The sequence below is a fragment of the Falco peregrinus genome, chromosome 5 (assembly GCF_023634155.1).
Source record: "Falco peregrinus isolate bFalPer1 chromosome 5, bFalPer1.pri, whole genome shotgun sequence".
Taxonomy (NCBI): domain Eukaryota; kingdom Metazoa; phylum Chordata; class Aves; order Falconiformes; family Falconidae; genus Falco; species Falco peregrinus.
The window spans coordinates 51,684,652-51,706,000 of NC_073725.1; the positions used below are offsets into that span (position 1 = coordinate 51,684,652).

Consider the following 21,349-nt stretch of genomic DNA (forward strand, 5'->3'; position numbering starts at 1 on the left):
TAATACTGATTACCTGGTAACTTTAATTTTTATTAAAAAAAAGATAAGGGTTTTTTCCCAAGCCGTTTTTGAAAGGAGGGCTGAGGGGATTTTGGGGATTTTGGGAATTCATACTGAATTGAGGTGCTAGGCTGCCTTTGAAGACTTGAGCCAGATTGAAAAAAACAAATAAAAAGTTAAAGAATGGTAAGAAGATGGGACAGATACAGTATTACAAATAATCTTACTCTTTTCATCCTTGTGTAATCTAAATCAAATGTGAATATTAGAATGTTTTGCAAAGTCTCCTGATTTGTTTTAACATCTGTGTTATCTGAAGAGGCAGGTTGAAAACCAGTGCCTAGAAATCTGGAACCACAGGAATGAGTGTTGTTTCGATGCCAAAAGATGTTATGAAACACTGTTCATTCACAGTACCCCTTCTTTCTCTTCTTCAAAACTGTCAGTTTCATAGATGTTATCTTCTTTTACAGGCTTTCAAATAGTCAGTGAGCTGCTTGGAAAAATGTGCCAGTACGCAGTGCTGCCAGCGCCTATTAGATACCATGTGAGTATTTAAAGGTGTTTCACTATTTAGGTCTTGTCTGTATAATGGAATGCAGTTGTTAGTTTTATATATAGAGAGATATAGATATGAAATTTACATCTGGATGATCAAACTGAAATCTCAGAATTCTTCATGAATGGTTGTGGAAGCCTGGCAGCACAGCGTTGTGGAAACAAGCATATCTTTTCACACATGAACAGCTAGGTAGCTTTGTAACTGCAGTGGTAGATGCAGCAGTGCAAATGTGTGGTATGAGATGTGCGTTGGAAAAGCATTAGGCTGTCATAGGTTCATATTCCCATAACTGATAAATGTACTGTGAAATTAAGTAGTGTAACTGATATGCTCACTTTTTAGCCTGGACAGAAGATTTTGAGGGCTGTATCTTATGATATTTATTTTATGAAAATATCCCCCTTTTTTTTTTTTGTAAAACGAACACACACAAATATATTTACATGCTCTTTTGCATCCTTTTTATTAAGGCTAAAGTTATTATAGTTCTTTATAAAAAATGTCTTGACAATAATAAGTTAAGCAGTTTATATTTTTAAATAGGAACTATATGTATATACTTCCTTTAATTTTTAGAAAAATAGGATAATTTTTCATGACATGATATAGATCCTTAAAGTATTTGATGGAAACTGACTTTGCTAATGTGTTGCTCTTCTTTTGAATGAGTAGTTTTCAATTCTTTGAAGTATCTCTCTGGATTGTGCATGGATCTCTTGCCAAGTGCAGTGATCATTTGCCTATGAAAAAAAGATTGTCAAGAAGTGTTTATTAGCTGTCTTATAAAAAATGACATCCAGTATTGTGGCAAGCAAAATGTGACTTGTGAACAAGCATGTAATAATTTATTCAAAAGAAATTTAAGAAAAAATGAAGAATACTTCTAGGAAATTTAGTTAAGATTCAAGTGTTCTTTGGTGTATAAAATGATCATTGCTGTTCCAGGTGAAATAGGTGCCATCAGTTGCATGGCTAATCCTTACCCATGTGATGTAAAGTGTTTCTAAAAAGGCATAGACTAAGGCATAGACTGGTATAGGTTTTGGTGCTGAATTAAAGTTAGATATTTTTAGAAAGCCTACGATGATTGAGCTTAAAATGGATGTGGGCTGAAAGGTTTTGTATGAGTGAAAATCTGTAGTGCTTGGTAATGTGGCACGATCCCACAGATTCATACAGCTTTGATCAGCAATGTATAACTTGTATAAGAAACTCATCTGTATCTTTAAAATTCCTTAAAGTGAGCTGGAAGAAAAAAAACAGCCTACTTACCTTGGCCACAAATTTATCCATTTTTTGGAAGCAGTCTTTCACTATAGATTCATGGGTAGTGTTAAGTCTGGACTTCAGCTGTTATTTTAATGGAAAACAAAAGAAACTTAGTTTGAACAGTGACAAGTAAATAGAAGTTCAACATGACTCAGAAAACAGTACCTTCTGATAGACATGGTCATGACTGAGAGCTTTGTAATGCTTCTGTAAGATGCAAGCCTGCTAAATATGTTAATACTAAAGGTAGTGTAGCACACACTTGCTATGTCTACAAAGAGATCAGGAGAAAAATATGTCAATGTTCAAAGCAAGGTAAGGGGTCTATGGATTTTTTTGTTCTGTGACAATACTAGTTTTGTTTATGTACGCTGTCTTTGAAGGAAACTGATTTCAGAGTAACTGGTGGTCGTTTGACATATCATGTACCTATGTGATTATGTTAATTCATTTAAAAAAAAAAAAAGTGCTTAAGTAACCACCAGTTATTATCCTTTGTTGTACCCATCTTGTTCTAGGGTCTAGCCAGGTCAGAAGCAGCAGTGTGGTTTTGGAGCTCAGTGTTTATGTGCTGTTGCTCAGGCATATGTCTAGCCCTGGAAACCTCTCTTTCCTGCAGTAAAGTGCAGCGGGTTCCCTCCACAGCAGCACAGAAGGGTGTGTTAGGGTGTACATTTGTATGCCTAGGTTTGTTCTCCTGCAGGTTAATTAGCAAATCTGGTGCATGGCATAGGCATTAGTTGCAAGGCAAGCTATAGTTAATCTGAGGCTTCACCCTCTGTAAATAGTTCTTAAGCTGACCCCAACTGAATTAACTATTAGCATATATGTTTAAGTAGTTTACTGAGCTGAAATAAGATGAATGCAGACCTAATATTTTCCTGAAGTGTTTTGCATACAATTTGCAGCTAATTCTTTACGTTAGCTTGTCTTGACAGAAGTCATAAGTAGTTGAAACAAAGCACATGACATTGATATTTAGTGAGAATAGTAAGTACTTCTGTGGTAGAACTGGTGCAGTCTTTAAGGAGAAGCAAGTTAAATACTGGCTTAGCCATATTTTTAGGCATCACATCTCAAAATATGCCCACAAATACATATATGTGAATTTAAAACTGCCTGTATCATACAGGTCAGTAAAAGCGCGAAAGATGCCTGTCATTACTTGCATACAGATGTTTTAATTTTCATTATTTGAAAATGTAATCTTTAAAGTTTTCTCTCACATTTTCAGCATACATATTACCAGTTTTATTAACCATGAATATCTGACTTGAATATCATGTGGTGTAAAAAAAAATTATACTTACACAAGTTTTGAGCTGAGCATGAGCTTCATACATTCCTCTTAGAAAAATGTTCTTGTTTTGAAAAGGAGTGTCTGCTTTCTTGAAAAACTCAGCAATTTCATGCACTATATGAACAATGGCAGCATTATCATATCCAACCTGTGATGACAAAAAATAAATACAGACAAATGTGGTTTCTGAAATTTGCACTTAAGTCTCAGTTAATGGTATGTTTTTCAACTGCCAGAGTCTGTTTTAAGTTCTTAAAGACTTTTCACCACTTTCTTCTGCTCTTTAAATTTTTTAGTACAAAAATTATAGAAAGTAATATGCATTGCAAAGATGGTATTTATTTGAAAATCAGGAATTGTCTGTGCATTTCCAGTTGCAATTTTTGCTTTCGTAAGGTAGATCTGTGTTTTGGAATGGAAATATATGTTGCATTTTTGAATTCTATTGACATTCTTGGAAATATAGAGTGTACAAGGAATAGTCAATAAGAAGCCAAGAGTCAAAAGCAGATCTTTTGAATTCAGACCAAAGACAGCAGACTGAGTGTGCAGCTCTTTCCTCACAATCGCAGTACGTATTTGGTGAAGGGGAGCTCCCTCTGTCTTAGAGAAGATGGAAATACAAGAGAGGCCGATGACTTTTTTCCCCCTTTGTTCCGTGGTTGTGTTTTAGAAGCTCCATTGATGAGATGAGCTGGAAGTGGGCTGAGTGAATTCCTTTGTTGCAGTCGCACACTCTCAACCCAGTACCTTCTTTCTTATTTTGTGGCATTGCAGACCTGGACTGAAAGTGAACTGTGCATATAAAGTACATGCATGTACTGAATAGCATGTAAAATCACCCCAGCCCTAATTTTGTGGGGTCTGCTTCTGACTGAAATTGCGTCAGCATGCCGTGCTGATAGTTTCCAGGCTAGCAGATTGATTAGTTTCCAGGCTAGCAGATTGATTCCAACTAATTTTCCACTTTAAACAGCAGGACTACCAAAAAAGCACCTAAACCTTTTCGTGTGAAAGTAACATAATAACTTAAATAATAGGAAAAAAAAAAAAAAAAAAAAGATTATTTCCGTAAGTAACCTCTCAGGGAAAAGAATTTGGACTGAACACTCAACAGTCAGATTTATCATTTAAAGCTGTAATTTAGTATGTCATAATTCTAATGTGAAAGTCTTTTAACAAGTTGCACAGGCTGTGTAAGGTAGAGCTGTTACAATGAGATAATGTCAAGTATGTATCTTTTTCTACTTACTGCTTTTAGCATCTGCTCAGGGAAACACAAATCTTCGTTGCTCATTTCCTCACACTCCAAAGAAAAGCCTTTTTTGTTCTTAAAGAAAACATCAGTATAGAAATTTTAAGCATATGCAAAACCAGGCTTATTACGGAAACAATTAATAAAAGAGTTCACTTATCAGTTGGTCACTTAACGATGAAGTGTATGAATGACCACTTTCATAGAGGACACTATGTATCTCATGAGGTTGTGTGAGGAAGATTAATTTGCTCGTATGTTCCCAAGCCTATCTGAAATGGAAGAAATAGCTGCCCGATACCTATTTCACCTTTTCTCAGTTATTCCAGGGAGCTCAGTCTGTATGGTGCTGGGGAAAGGGCAGGCCACAAAAGAAGCCAGACTGGGAAAGGAAACATGCTTTTCATATAGCTGATTTCCAAAAACACTTTCAGAGAGTATTTGTACCAAAAACTTTATGGCTGTGAATGCCCTTTTCCTTGAGTGGGATTAAGTCATAGTAAATTGTGGTGTTATGGTTTCAGTTGATGCCAATTAGCAGGAACCCCAGATGACTGTGTGCTCTAAAATACGTGACTTCTGTGTGGAGGATGTGTTCTCAGGAAGGCACATAAATGTCATATATTCAACAGAAGGAGTTCACATTGAAAAATCTAAATGTAAGGTTTTTGGCTTCGTACAAAACGGGTATCTAGCTCATAATTTTTTAATAATGTAAAAAAAAAATTGTAACCAGGCAATTGTTATGCATTTGGGAATTTCTTGCACCTAAACTAAAGAAAGATTGAAAATGACATCTATAAATTGTGGCAATATTTTACACATTGACTTACCAGTTTCTCAATCTCCTCTAAAAGCGTACTCCACTGCACGCTTTGAAAGCACTGATGACTGCTGCTGCGGCGATAACCAAGGGATGTAGCAATAAGGCAGACAGTTAAGAGGAAGAAGTGGCTCCCAGGGCAATACATTGTCTAGTTTTGGAAAAGTAAGAAGACAGAAGTCTTAACAGAATCAGGGTGGTTTTACAGTTTTGTAAAGTCATGCAAGCACTCAATTGCTTCTGCTTGTTCACTTTTACTCTGTGTTTACTGATGTGCTGTGATAGGCCTAATAAGTTCTAAATGTTAAATATGTTTACTCAGTGTATAAAGAGGAAAAAAAATCATATAAGACAACCTTTTTTTATACTATCCATATAATATGTAAATGGTTGTATGTTTTTTTTAAATATCCTATTCTGATTTTCTGAAATACCTATTTCCACAGTATCTAGAAAACTGGCATTATTTGCTGCAGTAAATTTGAATAAATGTAAACTATTGCCTACTAAATAATGAAATAAAAAAGAATATTTTTTCCCCTAGCAGTTTGCTGTGTAGTAATTCCTGTAGCCTTCTTTCTTACCTGTAACTTGTAACATGATTTAGAGTGATCACTTCTAAATATAAGTTTATATTTTAGTCAGATTTTGTTGTCATAAACTCATTGGGCATTACAATAGTAAAATAAAAAGGAGAAGTTAAATGAATAAATTGATTTCATCTAGAAAAATGAGCAAGAAAATCAAAAAAGCCTACCTTGTGGATAATGTCCGCTCCTGATTGTGCACTTCTGTAGGGCTCCTGGGGTACATTCTGGCAGCTGCCTCAGTCCCTTTTAAATGCTCTTCTCCAACTGTTACAAATCTCTGACCACCTCCTCTCAGCAGATGATGCAGAGTGAAACTTCTTTCTTTCACTATTCCATCTCTTCAGGTATGTTGATTTCCAGGCAATAGAGAGGCTATATGGGGGTGGCAGAGGCCACATTTTAAAGTTTTTATTTAAACAGAGAAAAAATACATGTCTGAAGTCTTTAGAACAAACTGTTAGAGTTTATTTTACAACTTTATAGTTAGCAGTTTGTAAATATTCACATCAGGTAATAAAATATAAAAACCAGTGTTCTTCAGTATGAACAAATACTGTCTTCTATATTTACATAATGGATATAGAATTTCATATAATTTACCCCATGCGATTTATAATTGTATAAGTGGCATTGAACATAACAGTGAAAAAGTTTAACTGTACCCATTCTATGTGAACATCTAACTTTATAGTTCTGTAAGTATTATATTGACCTTCAAATGTAAAATGCAAACTCATGCGCACAAACATACAACATACATCACACACATACACGTATGTTACTTCCTCAAGTTGCACCAAGGACTATCAGCATTAAGTTTTTCATTCACTGTAGGCTGGAGTTACTGGGGAGAATTAATTTCCAAGAGAGCTAATCCCTACCAAATTAGAAAATGTCTTAATAATACTAATATTCTGTTTTTATTAAATTTTGTCCCTGGGGCTTTTAAATCCCATTAAAACTTAAAGTAACTCTAGCATCCAACTGTACTGTTCTTGTTATTTCCTATCTATCTGAGACCCTTCATCTTGCTGCCTGAAGTTTCTTCGCGTTGGTTTGTCCAAATGTTAAGCACTGCATAACGTGGAAACAGAAAAGATTTTGCACCATTTTTTTTAAAGTTTTTTTTGGATGGATTGACTTGTAGTTTTAAAAGTCTGTAGGTATCTAACATCCAACCTCTGGAAAGCTCATTAAGATCGTATTTGTATCTTTAATCTCTAATGTTTTGTCAATTTTTCCCTTTACAGAATACCTGCCCATCTTTAATAATTTTACTTTACTATTGCTAGTGAATGTCAGTTCTCTATGTACCATTCATAACTCTTCTGGAATCGTAATAAGGAACTTAACATCTGGAATTAAAGGCAATTTTTTCCACTTTTCTGCGAATAAGTAGCTAATGGGTGTGGTAAGACAGGCCTCATTTTATCTTGTCTTGGAGATGTTTCATGAACATCTTTGCAGCGGTAGATTCTGGATACAGGACTTAAATATTTACCGTAAGATACATGCAGGCACTAAGGAAGGGTATAATTCAGGGCACCACTTTCTTAGCATAATGCTACGTCAGGATTAGATAGAGAACTGTGGTAATAGGGCAAAGGGGACACCAGGAACAGTATAGTGCTGGAAGTCGGAACGTTTTTGGGCTTGATTGCTCATTTCACTGTGATCACACCCTTCAGTGTGAGCCACCTGGCTACCTAACTTGATGCTACAGATGTTAACCTAAATCTTATGGATTCGTTTATATTCACCTGTCGAGTTTTCAATGCCTAACAAAAAATAAGAAAGGTAATAATTTACTGATTATGATTTGAATTTCAAAAATGGGATTTTAGACCACTGAAGTTGTGTGCAAACCTCACTACACATTTCTTAACATTTAGCACAGAAAACAGCTTAATAGTTGGATACTCAGTTTCAGCAACCAACCATATAAAGGAATAGTTCTGAAATTCTAAAATGGTGGATCCTGTTTATAAGATTGAAAATACTGGTTTCCCTTTGAACTGAGTAAATTTGTTTTAAGTAGACTGGATGGTGGTAAACATATTTTACTTTGTGTTTAGGGAACTGTGCTGGTTAAGTTTCAGTTTCTAAAATGCATGTTATGTATATTAATGTAAATATCTGTAAACAGTGGTACCCTAGATTTTTCATGTGGCATTCAGTCTCACCTTTGCTTTTGACTCAACATCAGTAAAGAATGGAAAATATGTAGTACATCTTCAATAGACTTTCCATAGTAAAAATTTAGAGAAGCATTCTAGGGGAGGAGGAGAGCCGCATGAAAATTGCCCGTGGTCCTTGTCTTTGTCTTCTCATTTCTTCTTTTCCCATTGTGGCTTCTTGAGAGATGAAGACTAAAGAGTAAAAGATGCACGATTGCTGTGTAGTATCTTGTGACTAAATCATGGTTTTTCTTTTTATAATTTCATTGTACTGAAAATTCATTGGGACCACTTTGGAGAGAATATTTGAGGAAGGAGTGCAGTGGGGCTGCAAGTGAAACAAGTCAGCTTTCAAAGGTATTTCTTCATGTTATGTTTACTAAAGGGAGTTCCTTCTCAAAAGGTTAATGAAATAACCATATTGTGATTCTGCAATTCACCTCTGAATGTTTTTAATCATTTGTCTGACATAGGAATTCAAATATGTTCTTTTGAAGGGGAAAAAAACCAACAGGAAAATAAAAAGAGGAAGCATCACTTTTTCTAGCTGTGTAAATGATCTTACTTGAACCTACAAATCTTTCAATACCAGATTTTTTTTTTTTTAATTTCTTTTTAATATTAGACTATCTTACTGATAGAAGCATAAATACTACTTGTTTGTTGCTGGAGTTACAGATTTTTCTTGGCCTGAAAGGTGGCTGATAGATGTCTGTGTTTTAAAACTTAACACTTCAGTTTTCCACCCTGCTTGGCTTTCAACATTAGGCTTCACAGTTCAGGATAATGTCATTTCCTTTCATGCACTGCAACTCTAGGAGTGACTGGGGCTAGGCACCTGAAATGCTTCTAGCATTTTTCCTTTCATGTTTTCTCTTTCTATTGTGGTTTTCCTTTTACAAGATGCTCAGCAGTGATGTGGTAAAACTTTTGCTCTGCTGTGTTTCTAATTAAAACATTTGCAAGCAAACAAACAAAAAGACCTGTAAAAGAATGAACTAAAGAAAAATATTTGACAGAATATTTATTGAACATAAGAACCATAGTCTTTGTTGTGTTTTGGCCCCTTTCTGCTGGTTTGCCAAAGGAGACAGCAGCAATTACCTCACTTTTCTCGAAGTGAGGTAATTGAATACTGTCAGTATCGCTGTGTAACTACAAGAATTCCTTGAGCTAGAAGATCCCATTCAGTTTGGGGCTGATGTGTGTGGGAGAGGTGTTTCCGTCCACCCCACCCCCTTTTTTTGTGTTGTGGGTGTGAACTAGGTTTTTTTAAAAGGCACACTTTACTGTATAACGTCTATCTGCAGAAAGTGAAAGCCACACCTGAAAGTAATTTCCTGTTGATCAGGAAAAGTAATCCAGAAAGATTGAAAATTAAACATTTAACCTCACTGCTTAGAATTTAAAACTCGAGTCCTGTAAATGAAATGATAGCATCGTAGCTCTCAAAAAAATTTACATTCACTTGTTCAAGAATGTGGATAGTGAGGAAATTATTAACCTTTGTTAGGCCTGGTATAAATGTAGATTATAAATCATCTTTAAGATACCAAAATGGACCTTGGAAGATCTGGATATCAAGACTTTTTATTTTGGTGACCTTTGTGCAATCACTTTTATTTTTTAGTACTTTAATTCTTATCTCTCGGATAGTGTCCATAGGGAAATTTAGGATTGTGTTGACTTGTAAGAATTTAACAGAAGGCTTGCTATCTGCAGAAAGCAACCTAAATACTGTTACAGAGCAAAGTACAGAAACCTATGTGAGAGCTTGTATTAGTAGCATAGCCAGGAGCAGCGAGCTCCCTGGAGACTCAGCAATGTGAACATGGAGAGACTCTTTCCTATCATCATTCTTAGTGGAGACAATTGCAGCATGGTATAAACCATGGACATGTTTACATGCTGTACATTTTGCTTTTTGTTTTCCACAAGGTAGTCCTGCAAATTTATCATAGCTTAGAATGACAAATCCTGAAATTAAAATACTTAACCAGGAAGGGGAGAGAACACTAGTATTTTGTGACAGCTAAAGGTACCTGATGTTTCATGGCTAATAAATTCACGTTGCTTTAAAAAAAAAATCTATTAAATTCTCTCACTTTTCAGCTTAAGTGAAATTTCTTAACAGGTTGTAATATTTTTGTGACTCTTAGGCCATTAGATATATGAGAATACAAAAGGTGAACGGAGAAGGCCAATGATGATTTAAGAACCTGTCATTGAGATTATGGGGTTTGAATTCTATTTTATTTGGCCGTCAGTATTGTCTTGATTCAGCATCCTGTGTTTTAGTATAGAAAAAAGGCAAATGTGATTAAATTTGGATTGCACACCAATGTTTTATTTGTTTTGAAAACAAGGTATTGTTTGAGTGCTGAAGCTGTGAATAAGTGGCATCATTAGGTGGCATGGGTAGGTTATGGAGAATGACAGTTGTGGACATGTTCTGAAGACATTGCCCCTCAGATGTCAAGTCAGGTGACTTCATATTTGTAGGAAGCTGAAGAAAGGTCCCTGTATTTAGGGAAACAGTGCAGAGGACTGATGGCTTCCTGATTTCATTAGGGCTAGATCTTCCAGAGTACTTAGCACAGCTGTTTTGGGGATACTGCACTATAGGGAGACCATTTAAAACATACTGATATTTAATTATCATTCTGAATGTTCCCAGCCTCTGGAGCTCTTAGATTCTGGCAGAATTTTCTAACTGGAGTAGGGATAAGGTATATTTTGTATTAACATACAAGCTTTATAAGTTGGTGTAAAATGTAACGCAATACAATATGCGCCAGGGCTGGAGGCTGAAGTTGGTGATTTTAAATGTTTGTTTATATGTTTTTGATAAGGTGTGGGCTAGAGTAAACATCCTTGAGAATGTTTTAACTCAGCCAGGTTGAGTTCCGATCTGAAAGCTAGAAAATGACAGTAAAATAAAAGCTGCCTGTTTTTCAGATGTTCTTACAATCGCATCACTCCCTAATTAAAATAAACTATTGGATTAGTTAAACATTCTAGTTGGGCCTGAACCTTGTTTGAGAATGGTTAAGCCTTACCACTTTTGGTATCATTTCCTTCCATAGCATTTAATGCCCACTGGTTTCTATTCATGAGGTTTATGCATCTGTTTTAGAATTCTCATTCATTTCTTTCTGTGTGCAATTTTTCATGCAATGGCCAAGCTTGATGTGCCAGGTATTCCTGACTTCACATTTGGAAGAGCTTTGTGGTTTATGTAATCTCTCTACTAATACTGTAATGTGAAACGTTTTAGTTGTCATTATTTTGGCATCCAGACTGAGGCACTGTCAAAAGACATGGCTTCCTGGAACTGCTGATCATGCAGTCTCTGAAAATCATTCTTAATAATAAAATATTAAAAAAATATCAATTCTTTGGAAAATTATGGCCATGTCTAACCTTGCACCTTTTCTTAAAACTTGCTTTGAACTCACCCTGTTTCTATGAAAACATGCATGGATCTAAGCCCTGCTAGCACTTAATTTTTATTAATTGACTCAATTCTGTCAGAAAATAATACAGAAATAGTTTTTGGAAAATCTGTTAATTAGCTCTACAATTCAGTAGAGTTCATAATTCAAAATGTTAAATTAAGATCCTGATCAATTAACTGTTTAATTCCCATCCAGTTCTGTAGAATGTCACTTATATAAAGGTAAATGCAATTAAAACATAGGAGTTAGCCATGTACTTCAGTACTGAAAATATAAATGACTGACGTTTATGACAAGATACATGAAAAACCTATACTGTTGTACAGGAATATTAAAATGGTGGAAAAACGCTAAAAATCTCATAAAAAAACTCCCATGTTTTGTGATTGGCAGATGAAATTCCTGCTTTGGGAAAGAATTAATAAAAGAGCAGAAAAGCCAATAAAATATGGAAACAGAAGAAAACAAGGAGAAAACTTGTTTGTTAATAGGAAAACTACCGATTTTCAAATCTCTGCAAACCTCTTATGCCTTGTCATATTTTGTATCTTTACATGATTCCTAATGTGAAGTCTGGGCTCCTGAGCTGGGCACAGAGGTTCTGGAGAAGGGCACAAAGGTTCCTGGAGAAGTCAGCTGCTTCAAAACAGATCTGAAACACTAGGTAGAATGAGAGACCAAGATAAAAAAGGAAATTTTTGCATTCTTCCTTAGAGACTGGTAGTGTCTGCTACTTATTGAGCTGTGTGCTTTTACTCCTGCAGTTGAAGGACAGGTGTCACTGGCAGGTGCAGCTAGATTCCGACACGCAGCAAGTTCCATTGCTTTCTATTGAATAAAGAAAGAAATAGGTTAATACAGGTTGAAAAGAGACAGTTTTTAAAATCCACGTGAAGGATTTTGAAGGGTTGGTAGATGAGAGAGGAGCAGTGGATCTTGTCTACCTAAACTTCAGTAGGGCTTTCAACAGTCTCCTGTAATATCCTCATAGAGAAGCTGTATGTATGGGCTGGATGAGCAGGCAGTGAGGTGGATTGAAAGCTGACTGAACAGCTGGCCCCAGAGGATGATCGTCAGTGGCAAAAAGTCTAGTCATAGACCAGTAACTAGCAGAGGACTCCAGGGATCAGTACTGGCTCCAATCCTGTCCAACATCTTCATTAATGATCTGGATGATGGCACAAAGTCCTGGTCAGCAAGTCTGCAGATGATGCCAAACTGGGAGGAGCACTGATACACCAGAGGGTCGTGCTGCCATCCAAAAGTATTTCATCAAGCTGCAGAAATGGGCCAAGAGGAACCTCATGAAGTTCAGCAAAGGGAAGTGCAAAATCCTGCCCCTGGGGAGGAACAATCCCATGCACCAATATATGGTAGGTGCCACCCAGCTGGGGAGCAACATTGCAGAAACAGACCTGGGGCTCCTGGTGGACACCAAGTTGACCATGAGCCAGCAATGTGCCCTTGTGACAAAGAAGGCTAATGGTGCCCTGGGCTGCATTAGGAACAGTACTGCCAGCAGGTCATGGGAGGTGAACCTTCCCATCTAGTCAGCATTGGCGAGGCCACATCTGGAGTCCTGTGTCCTGTGCTGGGCTCTCCAGTACAAGAGAGGCATGCTGGAGAGAGTCCAACAAAGGGCTAGTAAGACAATTAAGGGACTGGAGCATCTCTGCTATGAGGAAAGGCTGGGAGAGCTCAGACTGTTTAGCTTAGAGAAGGCAACAGCTTGGGGGAGATCTTACAACGTATATAAATACCTGAAGGGAGAGTGCAAAGAGGATGGAGCCAGGCTCTGTCCAGTGGTGCCTGGTGGCAGGACCAGAGGCAACGGGCACAGACTGAAACACGAGAGGTTACCTCTCAGCGTCAGGAAACACTTTTTTACTGTGAGAGTGACTGAGCACTGGCAGAGGTTGTCCAGGGAGATTGCGGAGTCTCCATCTTGGAGTTACTCAAAAGCCACCTGAACAATCCGGGCAACAGGCTGTAGGTGAGCCAAACCCTGAGCAGGGGTTTGGACTGGATGACCTCCAGAGACCCCTTCCAACCTCAACGTTCTATAATTCTGTGATTGATTACAAGAGGAAATTATTAAGAAAGAACAATTATTTTGCTTTACAGTGTAGGTTACAAACATGAAGAGTCTACATGAGCAGGCACTGCTTGTCTGTTGAATCTTCTCATTCATCATTGGTACACTTGTGTTCTGTTGGTGCATGCTGGTGCTGATCTTGGGCATCTCTTGAGACTACCGCATCCACATGGGGAGGAGAGTGATGGTTTATTACTTGTTTTGTGTTGTTTGCTGACTGACTAATGTGTTCACGTTAATTGACCTCTCTCATTCATTGTGGTTTCAGGATTATAAATGCGATGCTGTGTGCCTGTGCAGTGAAGGCTCGGCAGAGTATGTCTAATGTAGGGCACAGGACAATGGGGGTTTGCATGTGGTGTGGTGGGTTAAGTCATCACATATAAATGTGGGACGTGAGTTGGTGGATTTGGAGGAATTAAGGCAGAGCCCTTCACAGTGTGGGCTGTTAGCATTGCTTATGAGCTCCCTGCACCAAAGCTCAGTGTTCCTGAACATTCCCCTGTAGCAGATCAGCCCAGGACCTCTGACAGTTAGACAGAAGGGACGCTCAGAGAACTTGACCTGGAGTAAACTGTTGGACATACCGTAGCAGAACTTCACCCTCATCCAAGTAGGAATGCTAACTGTTATGTTAAATTGGTATCCCTATGCCAAAGAAAGGTACGTGTACAGAGAAAGAGACAGAAACATGCGTAATGTCCCTCAGTTTAGAATAAACTGTAACCTGGTGATTAAGCAAGGCTGTACCAACTAGGGGTGACCATAATAACCATCCAACCTGTGTTACTGCTGTTATGTTTAGTTGAGTCTTGTGCCTGCCCTCGTGACTGCTAACTATGGCAGTTACAGGCGATGTGAGAGATGTATGGCCTTCCCGTTCAAGAATAAGTGTTTCATTTATTACAAAGGGGAAGAGGCACTGCTGTTCTTCCCCAGATATGCTTTGAAAGCAGACTTCATTGACTTCTCTGGAGAGCCGATCCATTTTGCCTTCCCAAAGTAGAGCTGATCCATTTTGTCTTCCCAAAGCATTTGCTTGGCTCCATTGGGAGTTTCAGACGCTGGATCTGTGCCACGCTTAAAATGAGATGGATGCTGGACAAGCTTAGTAGAGTGCAAGTGAACGTTAAATGGTTGGAATAAATAAATGTCAAAAGCTGAAGTTCTGTGAAAATCAAACATTTCTAAGACTTCCAGAATTGAAGTTTTGAACTAAGTGAATAATGCATGAATCCAATATTAATTCAATCCTTTTTGGAATTATTCCAAAAGAATAATTTTTACAGAAGTAGACATTACTGCCTACTGTTACAGCTACTTTCCCCCCCCTCCAAATATATATGTAGTGTACACTGTAATAGTTGGTCAATATACATTAATCTATACCCTGAAAAAACTCCTATTATTCACAAGATTCCACCCACCTGCAGGAAAATTTCATTACATGACTTCTGACATTTATACAGTGAATGACACTGGAAATGTCTAGGGGACTCACAGCCTTTTAGAAGTTCATAGTTAATTACTAATTATTGCATGGGAAAGCTTGAAGATTAAAGAAGAAAGGGGGGCAACCAGGAAGAATGGATAATACATTATAAAATGAGAAGTTTTTTTCCAATGAAAATTTAATGTCCTCAGTTCTCACGTACAACTCCAGAAATTAGGGTTTTTTTCATCTATAAAAACATAGTAGAAGAGTATGGAAACATCTAAAATGGTTTCTGTTACAATGACTGCTGCTTCTGTTTTCCATTTTTATCTAGATTTGAGAAAATATCTGAGTATGGAGTAAAACCCAAATGCCTCATTTTTATTGCCATACAGTGTAATTCAAAGTCCCTGCAGACCAGCAACTTCATTATGTTTTTTGGGAAAACGTAGGACTCATTTCTTTAAAAATTCATAGCAAGTGACTCATATTTATATAACACCCAGTGAATAAACCTGCAACCTGAATGCAGGAGACCTAAGGTCAGAACTCTCCTCTGCTTTAGACAGTGCAGCCTCCTAATCCAAACAGTGCTGGCCTCATTTGTATTAACATATTTTAGGTTTATGGCGCTTATGCAGGTATGCTTAAATTAAGGGTAATGCACCCAAGGCAAGTACATTAGTATGATAAAATAGATTTTTCACAATGTGGTAAGTGAACCAAGGTAGTTTGGGAACTGTTACTAAAGAGTTTTGGACTGCCTCCACCCATGGATTGTATAACAAGACTGAGTTAAATTAATGAGATTTTCATGAAATTTAATGTTAATCATTTGCAGATGGCAAAATTATAGAAGATACTTTTAAAATTGGTACATATATCAAGCACTCTGCAGTTTCTGTTTCTTTACAGTTCTTGTACTGAATGGGAAGAGGAGGTAACAAATGTGGACAGAATAAAGCCAGTTTGTTTTCAGTTCCCAGAAATGGACATTTAGAGGGTATGTATAGTCTGCGTTTAGATTGTCCGTACTAAGGAGCTCTGTCTTGACTTGCAGTAACAATCACAAGTTTAGGTTTTTTTTTGTTTTTGTTTTTGTTTTTTTTTTTTTTAATGGGGTACTTATGGGAAAATGCACCATCATTGGAAAGGCATTTTATAAAGTCTAGCCTTGGAAAACTATACCTGACTTCACACAACCTAGAAACTTAAAGTATGAAACTTTTATTTCTGAATAGAAAATATATAACAAATGCACTTTCAATGAGTTTAAATTTTTAGCACCAAGTTGTTCAAGTTTTTTAGAAGAGGTAATTGAAATAGCATTTAATTATTAGGTATTTTTAAAGGTTTATGATTTTCATAGTTAACTACAAATACCGTTTTCCCCAAATCCAGAATCTTTCAAAGCACTATGAAATAGCAGATTTACCTGTCTTTTAATTGAAGATAAAATGAGATTTCATTTTCATTCTTGCTGATATCAGAATTCAGGAAGATATTTTAAATGGTAAATATGTAATTGTGAGATATTCTAAACTGATGTGTATGTATGTAAATATATGCACATACATAAAAATATTAGTTGCACTGTTGATTTACTACACAGGGGAAAAAAAACTAATTTGCAAGAAGATTTGAGGGTGGCATTTGTTATAATTCTTTAAACCAAACTTTTATAGTGATTGTTTTTTTTTGAACTAGGGGAAAATGAGGTCTTAAAAATTAAGTCACAACTTGTTGATAAAAACAGCCTCAAGGTAGTAAGAGAACCAACAAACAAGGTTGAAAAAGCTTCCATTTTTTTTACAAAAAACACACAAACCTTAATTCCAAGTAGGAAAACTTATGTCTGTGTAATAAATGTTTAGTCAGCTTTACCATGGGCTTTGAAAGCAATGTCAGTAGTGTGACATGGATAGTTATATACAATCTTCCTATATGTACATAGCTAAAACAATTTATATAGCAAACTTTCTAATTTCTTATGCTTTAGATAGTTCAAGTTGCCTAACGGACTTTGATTTTCACTGTGCAAAATCATGATGTACAATTCCTAACTTTCATTTTCCTTTTCCAGAGCAGCACTGAATGGTTTTGCTTTAACCAGCAGCTGGAAAATACTCTCCACCCTTCCTATAAATTAGATGCCTCACTTTACAATAACTTGCAGAAGCTTTTTAATGCCCAGCTCAGTTTTTGTTTTGTTTTATAGTTCCATTTCACTAAATGAACAATTGTTTGTGCACTGCATTCCTGTAAATTCCAGACTGGGATTGGGTTGATTTTAATTTCTTATTTTTTAACTCACTGAATTCCATTAGTGAGTTTCCTGGCAGTAAGTGGAACTTCTCTGACGATGATATAACAGTGAGACTTGGGAAATTTCACACCTACCCCACACTTCATGACTCTACATGGAGATAAAGTCTGACATATGTAGTTTCTTTTCCTTCTGTCTTACCCCTGACCATTTCCTTGCTATATGCCCAGCTCAGTAGGTAGTACTGGGCTTTGTAGCATGGAAGAAAGACTTGTAACCCTTAGGCCAGCTGCTTAATTTGGTCAGTGGAGGGATTCAAGACCCCAGAGAACAACTTTTAAATAGTGGCAAGGTGTGGTATTACACAGTACTCATAATTTCAAACTTGGTCTCCAGGCTGCATCCCAAAATGCTATCTTTCATGTAGGACTAATGTGTTTGTCAATTGTTGAGCTTGGGGGATCTTGCAAGTTGAAATTCATGGCTATGTCATGTAGATTTTAGTTTACTAAAGGCACAGGATTTTGCATCACCACCTCACTGGCCTCTGCAGTTTGACAGAAAAACTTACAAAGTCTAGCACCATTGCTGTGTGTGTTTTCCACTGGATACTAAAAGTAGCAAAAAATATATTTGTAAATTATGTGATGCTGGATTAAAATGATAATGTCATATGACAAAACTTAGTACATCTTTACTAAATGTAGCTATCTTGGTTTATTATACAAATTTGTGATGGAGTGAAGTTAAGAGGAACACCAGAACTTGAATAAACCCTGAAAAATTGAAGCAAACGCTAACAAATATATCAGCAGTAATTTAAATATAAACATACAACAAAGTCATATGGAAATTAATTATTAAATGTCTCACCAGTGAATTCTGCCGCCATCTGTTTCCTGTGATACACCACGAGATTTCCAGCAGGTAAAATTATTTTGATTCAGTCATTTCATTTATCATTCACTTTCATCTGAATTGTATACCAGGAGGCTGCAACTTTTGAAACTGTTTCAAGTCTGGTAGACATGATTGACTGGTCCATCCTGAAATGAAGCTTAATCACTTGTCTAATAGTTCACTAGAATTATTATCATGCCTATAGGACAGGATCTTACTGATGAACAGTCAGAGCTAGAGATCATAGTCTTCTGCACTGTCTGTCTTAGGAAACTTACTTTGTTTTCAAGTTCCCCATAAAGTGGGAAACATGAGAACTAAGAACTCCTGAGAAGGAAAAAAAAAACCCCAAAAAACTCTTTTGCCAATCATCATCTGGGAAGCCACTGTCTCTTAAAACCCACATTAATATGACATTCTTGGGGACCTTCCAAAAGTCAATAGAAGGCCTCTGTACATCCTTTAATATTTACAGATAAAACTTTTTTTGCCAATATTTCTTCTTTTTTCAATAAATGTAGACACATTCTAAATCACAAAATCAGTTGAGAGCTTCAGTGACATCTGATTCTGAAAACTAGATCAGCTGTACCCCCATAGTGAAATGAGTGGTCTTAAACATGAATGAGTTGTTAGTGACTGGATTCCTAAAATGAGATTAATCTCTGTAAACATATTGGTCTAAAATTCTGTCATGGAGTATGTCTTAATTAGAAAATGATGGTAACAATAGGAATGAATCTCTAGAACCAAAACAAGTAATTCTGAGTGAAGATCTGCACTATGCAAATTTTGAGGGGTTATTCCTGATTTACTGTAATCTCGTTGTCAAATAATGATCAAAGAAGTATTCAGTTGTGATCTTGGAATGCATCTTCTGCTTTACTTTCTTCTCAAGGAATTCAGTTCACAGGCTGCAAGATGACTCTGAGATGCAGATGAAGGCGTTGTCCTCACTTACGATCAGGAGATCTGTTTTAGAAACACACTCCTGACCAAAAACAGTTACATGCCCTTACTCTTAGTTATCTGAGGCTTCCTTAATAATCAGTGAAGGTAAACTGGCAACTCCAGAACGTGATTTATTGGCACTTAGACACTCTCTCAGGACTGATGTCTTGAAATGTTTATTTGTTTATTGATATAAAAGGAATCTACAATGAGTAGCTCAGATGATGTCTAACAGCTACAATTGTAGCTTTGGGCTAGGATCCAGACTTATGGTATCAGTCTGTTTAACATATCTTATTTAGTTGCCCCCCCAAAAGATCACCTTAACAGTTAAAATAAACCTATTATTCTCAAATTGATCATCGTTTTCTTTGATCAATCTCAGCTGTCAAGAGTTTGAGGGTTTTAGCCAAAGCCATCTCCTAATGGATCCATTCAAAAGCTGGTGTTTAAAGAAATCATTGTTGAGTGTTCTGAAACACATTTATAATATTCAGTATATAGACTAAGGAGTTTAGCTTAGAATTTTTTTAGCCTATGGGTTCATATATCTGAAATGAATTTTGTATACAAGAAAGTATATTTTTATGGAGTTGTTGCTACTTCATTTTCTTAATCTTCATATTTCTCATGTAAGGTTTAGTTTGTTTTTCTCCAGGATTTCTCTTTTAAGTTCATAAATTGTTCTGGGGATTAAATAACTAAAAAGCTAGTTGTGTAGGGATTTTGTTATGAGCAATTTCCTGGATGAAAGATGAATTTATTTTGTGTAATATTTACCATCTACAAGTTAGCAGTTATAGAAGCAGTTTTCTATGCTGCTTCTCTAGGCAATGAAGAGAGTGGGACTTGTGCAAGAGGTGGAATAAATTAACCTATAGAGGACTCTGTCTTCTTAACAGAATAAAACAGATGAGGGAAGACCTCTGGAGGTCATCTGGTCCAAGTCCCTGCTCAAAGTAGGATCAGCCTTAGGGCAGGTTTCACAGGGGTGCATTTGGCTGAGTTTTTAGTATCTCCATTATGAAGAGATACAGCCTCTGTGGACACATTTTAATTTTTTTTTTTTTATCCTCATTGTGAATGTTTTTTTCTTACTAGTCAGAATTTCCTTTATTGCAATATGTGTCCATTGCCAACTGCCCTTTCACTCTGCACCTCTAAAAGGAATTTGACTCTATCTTCTCTATACTCTCTCTTTAAGAGGTTGTAGATCTCCCTTTAGTTTTCTTTCTTTCAGGATTACAAACCCAGTTCTCTCAGTCACTACTCATATATCTTGTGCTCCAGGCCCCTAATAATCTTGGTGACCCTTTTGCTGAACTTGCTCCGAGTTCGGTAAATGATGTATGACAGTACATAAAAATGACAAAATGACAGTACAAAAAAAATGACAGTATCATCTTTTGTGCTGGAAAGCTCAAAACTGAACAAAGTACTCCAGGTGGGTTCTCACAAGTGCTGAATAAAGGGGAATAATCATTTCTCTAGACCTACTTGCCACATTTGCTAATAGAGGCCAGTATGTTTTCTTCACTGGAAGGGTGCAACCTTGCCTCATTTTCATGCCCACCAGGACCACAGGTCCATTTTGCAAAGCTGCTTTCTAGCCAGAGCACTCAGTGTGTGCAGCTGAGCGGGGTTACAGGAAAGTACAGGACTTTCCTTGTGCTTTTGTTGAACTTGAGATCAGTCCATATCTCTAGTCTATTGAAATTCCTCTGAACGAAATTTCGCCACCCTCCAGTGTACTGACCCCTTCCCCCCAGTTTGATATTCTCTGCAAACCTGCTGGGAGTATATTCACTTCAGTTGTTCAAGTCATTAGAAAAGACTTTCATCGACAGTACTGTCCCCAGCACCGACTCCTGAGGAACACTGTTGGGTCCTCACTGTCAGTTGCCCTTTATCCTGTTAATTGCAACCCTCTGAGCCTGCCCAGCCAATTTTCCACTCATAGCCCATGTATCAAAACTGAATTTCACCAATTTGACTAAAGGCTACCTTGGAACATCATGCCAGAAGCATTGCTGAGATATTAAAATTAATTGAATGAGTTACAAAAGCACAGAGAAAGAGACTTTAGTTGAAGGTTTGGGAATGTGCAAGCCCAACAGTGTAATCAGAGAGAGCTACAGAATATGAGGTCAAATGATTAACTTTGAAGGCAATTTGCCAGCATCTGAAACTGTCACATGGTCGTTGTGCTTTTAGCCATTTGAGTGCTCTAGATAAATGGGAATACAGCTACAAAGGCTCAGCAAAGCA

General features: G+C 36.9%; 1 long non-coding RNA gene across 1 annotated transcript; it reads left to right on the forward strand.

The window, feature by feature from the left end:
- The first annotated feature begins 470 nt into the window (after positions 1-470).
- On the forward strand, positions 471-19,920 carry LOC129784640 (uncharacterized). Its single transcript, XR_008747626.1, has 3 exons — positions 471-547; positions 15,880-15,967; positions 17,048-19,920. It is a non-coding gene; the product is annotated as an uncharacterized LOC129784640 (long non-coding RNA).
- Positions 19,921-21,349: the final 1,429 nt, after the last annotated feature.